The sequence below is a fragment of the Sinocyclocheilus anshuiensis genome, unplaced genomic scaffold (genome assembly GCF_001515605.1).
Source record: "Sinocyclocheilus anshuiensis isolate Anshui unplaced genomic scaffold, SAMN03320099.WGS_v1.1 scaffold405, whole genome shotgun sequence".
In the NCBI taxonomy this organism is placed as follows: domain Eukaryota; kingdom Metazoa; phylum Chordata; class Actinopteri; order Cypriniformes; family Cyprinidae; genus Sinocyclocheilus; species Sinocyclocheilus anshuiensis.
Window position 1 is genome coordinate 734,961 of NW_015539855.1, and position 9,298 is coordinate 744,258.

Here is a 9,298-nt window from a genome sequence, read left to right on the forward strand (position 1 = left end):
TACACAGAGATGAAATAGTGCGGTAAGACCACATTTATTTGAATGAATTATAGCATGTATTTCAATTAATTATCGATCGATCGTTTGAGAGAGAGAGAGAGACAGAGAGAGAGATGACAGTTGTGTGTACCTACGTGCTGCGTCTGCGCGTCTCTCTGTACAAACAATTACTTCAAAAAACCTGAATAATATTTTTTTTATTTCAGCTTTAGATTTAGTTATTTTAGTAGGCTACATCAAGATAAGATAAATAACATGATCAATGTTGGTGAAATAAAACTATAATATTACGTTTATTTCATCTATTTTATTTCAAGTATTTATTTATTTATTTTAAAATTGGTTTTAGTTTTAGTTAACTGTAATATAGGCCTACTTGATTTAATTTCAGTTCTACTTCTTTAAACTCAAATTGCAATTCTTCACCCTGTTCGTCTACCTCATTTCAAATTCAGGAAGTGAATTGGAATTTAACAGACATTCTTAATTCAGTTCTTAAGACAAGCAATTCTGCAACCTTGTGCTTTACTTTATCGTTATGGTAATGGAAATTCATTGAGGTTGAAATGTTGATTGGCCCATTATGTACAACTAATAACAGCGACTACTTAATAGTCACACGTATTTAGCTGCTTAATGAACAATTTGAGAACAAATGACCAGCGAGGTCCTCTCAAAATCCATATGTAGATGCAGTCCACTACTCCTGCAATGCTAAATGCATTATGGTCAGAACGGAACATTATGATCAGCTAGCTAACTAGCCATCACTCCTCATGGGAGGCCAGCCCTCACTTGAGCTTCAGACTCCCTACAGACTCCAGAAATAATTTGTTTTCCTCCAGACTACATTTTCCATGCCCTGAACCATATTTCAACCAGACCATGTTTTTCATGCCCTGGCGTCCCTTTGAGTCATGAGTCATTGTGAACTGCAGCATCTGCTATATGAATAAGGTGAAATTGTGTAAATATTACACTGTCCCATAAGGATATATGAAGATTTATTATCTGGTCTTCACATGAGGTAGAAATATTTAGAATCCACGCATTAATGATGCAGGAGACGTGCCGGAAACTGTAGCTCATTATTAATTTACTTCACGGTGATTGGCTTTTGATTGGGGATGCAGAGTCTCATTGGTCCACTGAGGGATGGATATGGATGTATTAGAGTACTTTAACAGTTATTAGGGCTAAAGGTTGAGCTGAGAGTGTTTTTGTGTGTATCGTAAGAGCTTATATGAGATGTTTTTCACTAGTTTATTGTCTCATAGAGGACTGTCTTAAAGAGATAGTCATCATTTTTTGTCATAATTTACCGTCCCAAACAGTGGCGAATGCAGTACCATGCGCTCCGACTGATCTGAGGAAGGTTTTCTGGGTGAATATTTCAACCGTTATTATGTATGTCCCGTATTTTTGTCGACTGAACTTGTGATGCCATTTATTTTTGAATGAATCATTCTTTTGACTTGGTTCTTCCTTTTCAGTGAACTGGCCAAACAGGTTTACAAAAGAGTGAATCGATGCATTCACATGCATTCTGACCACTCTCTCACTGACACATCTGATGCGGTTCATCAGTTCATAAAACAGTATCAGGATACTTAAGAACAGAGAAAATAAACAGTGCTGGATGAAGTGTATATTTACCTTCAAACAATTGAATCAAAAGAAGTTGTAAGAGGTAACCTTGAGAAATTTTAACTACTGCTGTGTCATGTGAATAAGCACATACGTTTGTTTCTTCATCTGAACAGTTTTAGAGAAATCTAGTATAATGTCACTTGCTCACCAATGGATCCTCTGCAGTGAATGGGTGCCGTCAGAATGAGAGTCCAAACAGCTGATAAAAACATCACAATAATCCACAAACAATCCACACAACTCTTCATCACAACACAATTTAATAAGAATTAAGGCATTTTAAACTCAGTCTATAATCCAAAATAATGCTTCCACCATTTGAGGAACGCTTCCTCTCACATCAAAATTTACTGAAATATTCGTTTAGAAAAGTTCTGTTTTCACTTATGATGCTTGATCTGTGCATATTTAACTTCTGATTTAGACAAGATTACATTTTCACTGGAGAAAGAGGACAAAGAGCTCGTATTTTAGCCAGAAGCAACATGCAACTATTCTCTTCACAAGACGTTAAATGATGGACTGGAGTCGTGTGGATTACTTGTGGATTATTGAGATGTTTTTATCAGCTGTTTGGACTCTCATTCTGACGGCACCCATTCACTGGTGAGCAAGTGATGTAATGCTAAATTTCTCCAAATCTTTTCTGATGAAGCAGTAAACTCATCTACGTCTTAGATGGCCTGAAGGGATATGTTAAAGAACATTTGTGTCCCACAGTGAAAGTCAATGGGGTCCAAAACAAAACAACGACATGGGTGTGAGTAAATGATGACAGAATTATTATTTATTTATTTTCTTTTTATCTATCCCTTTATGACTAAATGCGATTAAGGCTACGTACGGTCAGTTACTTCAGTTTCATTCTCTTTCTTTCTTTTTCTGTAGTGATTGTTCCCCGAGGGAGGTAAGTTATGAGTAAGCTCTGATCCTATCGCCTACTTATCTCATTAGCATGCCACTGTGTGTTTTCTAGTGAGTTTGAGATGCTCTGCATGTTGTGTATACGTGTGTGTGTGTGTTCGCATTGAGCTAAGTGGGGTCACATTCTTGTACACTTCACTACAGTGTGTCGCAGTTTACATTCTAAATTCATTTCTCCATTAAAGCATCTCTCCTTTTTTTCTTTTCATGGTTTCCTCCAGCTTACTTTTGAGTTTCACCTTAGGCCTTGAAGCACTAAGAAACCTGAAAAAGACAATCCAGTTTGAAAGGCTTCATAACAATCTCCTAAAAGTCACAGTCAAAAGAAATTATCATCGACTGTAAAAAACAAACAAAAAAACAACAACAACAACGATGGCACTGCCTGATGTCAGAGAGGTTTATATGTATGAGTGAGCTGCAGAAATGCACTTGCATTCAATGCTCCGCTCTTCATAACCATTTGTAAATCATCATCTTACAAGCTCATATGACATGCTCACCTTCACATGCCTTTAAGCATCTCTTTGCATGTTTGTATATTAAACATGAAGTGGATTTGCTTTACCATCTGACAAATTGTGTGAAATATTGGCTTGTCACATCCAGGTTGTAAAAGTGAAATCTGTCATAACAGTGACTGGAAATATCATCAAACACTTTTAAACAATAACAACACTCCCACACTTTAAAACAATGAACAAAAACATTACAAAAAGTTATTTTTTACAGTCTGATGGCATAAGAAAATCTTATTATGCTCAGTTGTTCATCAGAAAACCATCTGGGTTGTTCAGACAAATGCGGAATGCTTTATTTTTTCAGATGATACATAGAACAAATACTAGGCATGAGTCGACTGATTGACACTTATATAAAATCTGAATATTAATGCATTTTTTATGTGTTTGAATAAAGTGTTGTATGCTTACTGAGGCTGCATTAATCTGATCAAAAATTCTATAAAAGAGTAATATTGTGAAAATGTATTATTAAAACAGAATTCTAATATATTTTCAAATGTAATTTATTTGATGGCAAAGCTGAATTTTCAGCTGTCAGTACTCCATCTTTAGTGTCACATGAGCCTTCAGAAATCATTCTAATATGCTGATATTGTAAACATGAATTATGCCAGTTGATAAGGGGTTTTGTTGGTAATGCCTATAGCCATTAGTTGTGTAGTATCAGAACAACTTCTCCTTCCACTTAAAAAAAAGCACATGCTGTCAGACAGCGTTCAGTCACACTCACAGCACTCATTCAAACAGAGATCTTGCCAGAGGTCATGACAGCAAAAAGAAGCATCATCTAGTGTTATTTCACGCCACTAAATAATGACAAAGCTAAATGTCTAAAATCTATCAAGGGCTGATTTGTGTGCTGTTTGACTTGTAGAAATGTATAAGTTGTTAATTGATTATATTCTAATAATCAATAAATGGAAAACAAAGAGCACACACTGTATAAAGGTCCTAGATCACATTTTCACCAACTTTCAAAACTGTTTTATGAAGTTGAACAATCAGCTGAACAATCAGAATGTTGTTAAACAACCGTACAATCCATTGACCGTAGTGTACTTCTAACCCTCACAGCCTCGTTGTCATGCCTTTCGAAAGTTAAATATGGTGCTACCCTGACTATAAGTTATATTGATATCAGCAATATTGGCTTTGACTATACCTAAATATGCTGACACGTAGCATTAAAACAGCTTTTTTAATCTCCAAAGAACTGCTTAGCAAACTCAAAAACCATATACAGCAAAAAATGTTTCTTGATAAGAGTTGTTTTTTTTTTTTTTTTGCTGAATTAGGATCCATTAAAGAACATTTTCTAATTAAAAAAATTACAGTTTTCAGCATTTCAGGTGAAAATGATTCAGCAGATGTTGTATTTTAAAATCATACGGCCGAATGTGAAATGTACTTTTTGAGATTTCGTTTTCAATTCCATTTTAAATGTCTGGGACATTGATATGCACATGTTGTCCATCCAAAAAAATTAAAATTTGCTGAAAATGTACTCACCTTCAGATGAGATGTAGATGAGTTCGTTTCTACATCAGAACATATTTAGAGAAACATAGCATCACATCACTTGCTCACCAGAGGATCCTCTGCAGTGAATGGGTGCCGTCAGAATGAGAGTCCAAACAGCTAAAACATAAACATCACAATAATCCTACTTTTTTTTTTTTTCATTTTTGGGTGAGCTATTTCTTTAAACCTTTAAGTCATAATTCAACTTATTCCTCTCTGTTGCCTCACTAATGGTGGCACCCATTCGTTCTGCACCTCTCACTCTCTCGATGAGCCTAATTACCCCTTCTACAAAGGAGTTCAGCTGACTGTATTGAGGTGACTTGTTTTTGGAGGTTGATGAGCTCTCATACACATAAGTGTGTGTAGACTAGCACACACTCTCCTGCTCACACAAGGTTTAGGTAGCTGGCATGGGGTTCTGAGCAGATAATTACACCGGAACAGTAAAGAACAAGAAAAGAGCTGAGAAGAAAAGGAAAAGATCCCTCGTTTTTCTCCTCTTCACTTTACACACTTCTTTCTTCAGCCTAATAATCAGCGTAGCTTTGAGGATAGGCGAAGGATTCTCAAATCGTCCTCTTCTGTGCTTTTCATTCTGTCAGCCTCTCTTTGAGATGTGGAACAACTCTAAACACGGAGAAAAGACAATCTGTGAAAGACTCAAAACTTGTATGTGAATTTATTTAAGGCTGATATCTGAGGCTCATTGTTCACGTGAACGGTTTCTCTGTGATTTGAGAGCTTTAGAAATGAGCTCAGGAGGCTTCAGTGTGCTAAGCAATGAAACCGCACAGATATACACAAGCATGGTTCTTATTGCTGGAGGCTACGAGGAGTTGCCTTGGGGATAAACATCTTTTAACCACCAGCCTACAGGAAGAAGATCATATATAAGAGTGACAAATATTATTATTACACTCATACGCTGCTGAACAAAGCATATAGCATTATTGTACTTATGCACATTTGCAGGCATGAAGTAAAAATGTTAGGGTGATACAAATTACCTGATATCATAATGAAGAAAAAAACTAAATTAAAAAAGACAGAAAGAAAGAAAGAAAGAAAGAAAGAAAGAAAGAACGATAAATTCTCGAAATGAAAAGCAGTTTAGCATAATCCATTATTATTATAAAAAAATGAATTGTGATGTATGACTGCCCAAAAACTAAATATAAAAATAATAAATATGCTTAATAAAAAATATATTTTATTTATGATGTGTACACTCGCATGTATCACACATATTCAAAGTGAAACACGAGAAAAAAACAAGTGCTTACTTTTTAGTTGATGGTTGCACCGCATGACATTTAGAATCATACATAAAAATGACAAATAAAAACCGCTTCACTGCTTATTAATATTTGAAAAGCATTTTTCTGTCTGCCCAATTCAAGTCATTTGATGTGACCAACATGCAGTACAAAAAACAAACAAAACAAAACTATTGCACGTTTCTTTTGTAACAATACCACCACATTCTTTGTCTTATGTGATTTTTTGTTATCTTTTTTTCTGATAACATTTGCAGCTTTGCACATATAGACACCCCCTAAACCTGACCAAAATACTGTTGTCACCAGGATTATCAGACATCCTGGTTGTTATCAGCATTATCAGACATCCTGGTATTAGACCTCCGACCTCGGTCACTGGCTAACCGTACGTGTTCACTAGCACAGAGCTGAGCAGGCGTTTTCAGGTCATTCTCTCTGGGAGCTGAGTGACAGACTCATGTGGGGTATTGTGGAATTGACAGCATTGAGAGCTTTAAAAAGCTGAGAAACGCTCAAGTTTATGCAAATGAGAGGCAAAAAACACCAGGCGGCGTGTGAAGACAGTGATGTCTGTCATAAGCATTTCAAAATCTGCAAATAGTGCTGGAGGTTCTGGAGGATTCAATGCTTAAATCACATTGTTACATATCCCTATATTTAATTCAGATTTCACATGCAGCTTGCAGATTTTTATTGCGGTTAGACTGTAGCTGGGTTAAGAAAAATGTGTTATGTGTGGGACAATTATATGATATTATCCAGATTGATTAACTAATTTTTTATTTTTTTGGATGCATAAAGTCAAACATGCCTGAGCAGTCTGGCATAATCTTTGATTAATATGTATTAGATATGGATAGATCAGATAGAATATGTGACCCTGGACCACAAAATCAGTCATAAGTAGCACAGGTATATTTGTAGCAATAGCCAACAATACATTGTATGGGGCAAAATTATCTATTTTTCTTTTATGCCAAAAATAATTAGGATATTAAGTAAAGGTCATGTTCCATTAAGATATTTTTTTAATTTCCTCCCGTAAATATATCAAAACTTAATTTTTGATTAGTCATATGCATTGCTAAGAACTTCATTTGGACAACTTTAAATGCAATTTTCTCAATATTTAGATTTTTTTGCCCCCTCAGATTCCAGATTTTAAAATAGTTGTATCTCGGCCAAATATTGTCATATCCTAACAAACCATACATCAATGGAAAGCCTATTTATTCAGCTTTGATGTCAATTTCAAAACATTGACCCTTATGATTGGTTTTATGGTCCAGGGTCACATATGGTAACAAAAAAGAAATTGTTAATTAATATAAAAAAAAAAAAAAACATTTGTCCACCAGACCAAAGTAATTTGATGTGGCCAACATGCATAGAAAACAAAAATAAAGAAAGAAAAGAAAAGTAAAAGAAAATGGTAGTTCAGGGTGTAAAATGTCATGTGGTATGACTGCCTAGGAACTTAATAAGTAATATATTTATTAATATAATATAATGTCCTGGCCAGGATTTCTAAATTGCCTAAAATGTCCAGGTTTTAGCTTTGTTTTTGTATTGACATGCACTCTACAGCCCTCATACATTATATGCATACATATTTCCATTGCTTTGACCTTTCTTTGTAGATCCCGCCTTCTCACATGCCACAATTGGTCAATTATATCCGCACGCTATTGATCAAACTACTTTTCAGTCATTATCTTCAACAAGTGAAAACAATAACAAAACAAAACCAAAACCTGGACATTTTAGGTAATTTAGAAATCCCAACCAGGACATGCCAGGGAAAAAGAGGATGTATGGTCACCCTAAGTTCATATTTTTCTAAACTTTATGCAGGATGCATATGATGATTTTATTAACCATACTGAAAGCAGTTTTTAGTGGTACTTAGCAGGGGAGGGGGGGGTGGAGGGGTTCCGCAGCAGTAGACGCATATGGTAAGTGTCAAACTATGAGTCAGTGGCCAAGACTGACACAAAAACCCTCTGTTAGACTAAGTAATACATAAATAAATGAATAAATACACTTCAGATAAAGTTTAAAAAGTTTTTGTACTTTGCCAAATTTATTTGGCTCTCTCACATCTTCAGGATTTTCATGGTTGTGTAGGATTTTCAGAATATAAACTGTTTCTCCATCTCTCTCTCTCTCTTGCTCGGTTTGCCTCTCCAACATGCTTGTTAAATAATGTACTTTGATGTTTTCTAAACACATATCAGACGTGTGGGTTGCCAACCAACGGAGGCCTTTAGGGAGCGCAGGAAAAGAGGTACAGAAATGAGGGATAGTTCACCAGGGTACCTCTTCAATTCAGTCCAGACTATAGCGATAGAAAGATGAAGAGAGAATAAAAAAATGTACCTATTTCTACAATTGTATATTAAGCCGTGTGCTGAGGGAAAAGCATTTACGGCCTCCTCTGCCTCGGTTACTCTTGAATAGACTGCCGAGAGATGTTCTGAGCTCTTTCCACATTCTAAAAGATTTTCAACATGCTTTAAAGTTCATTTGAAATGGTTAGTGGTCTACTCCCATATAAAAATGTTTGGGCTTCCTTCCTTTCTACTTAGGAGTCTATTTCCTGGAGCCAGTTTAATAAGAAATCTACTGCGCAAGTAATGCAAAATTCACCCATATGGAAAATTTAGGTCAGAGTAAGTATGTATATATATTCCCTTTGATACTAACAAGATTCACTGGCACATAAAATATCAACAGCATTTCATGATGTCACTGTCCACTGCATGGTCCAAAGGGTTTCAGTTTGTGTTGCCTGGTTCGTGACCCATTTCACACAGCTGTCAGATCCCCAGGATGTGGTCCAAAAATATCATCCTCAAAGATATGATATATAGCTGCCATTTCTGATCAACTGAGAACCTACAACTAAGACCAGAAAAACAGTTTAGACTCATTTAAGATGTTGTTTTTCAGCAAGGTAGTCAAGGTAGTATGAGGGCCTGTTTGAGTTCCTATGCCGTTTTAGAAGGCAGCTTTATATGTAGGCAGTTTACAGCAAGGCAGCTCACAAGGCTTTGGAGGAGAGCCATTTATCAAGTCCATCTTTCCTCACACACACACAGTGTCTTTACCCCTCACTTCTCGCTGCAGTACACACTCTCATCATCATCTCCGTGCCCCACGCTCCTTTCACCTCTGACCCCTGTTGCCATGATGCCCAACTCAAAACCCCTGGTGTCACCTGCACTGTCATGTCCTGTTTGTGTGGGCTTGCTTCCCTCTGATGAGTCTGTCTTTGTGTGTGTGCGTTTGTGCGGATAATACTCCTGACCCAGACTGTCTTTGTGTCATGTCTTTGTGTGTGTGCGTTTGTGCGGATAATACTCCTGACTCAGACTGTCTTTGTGTCATGAAGGT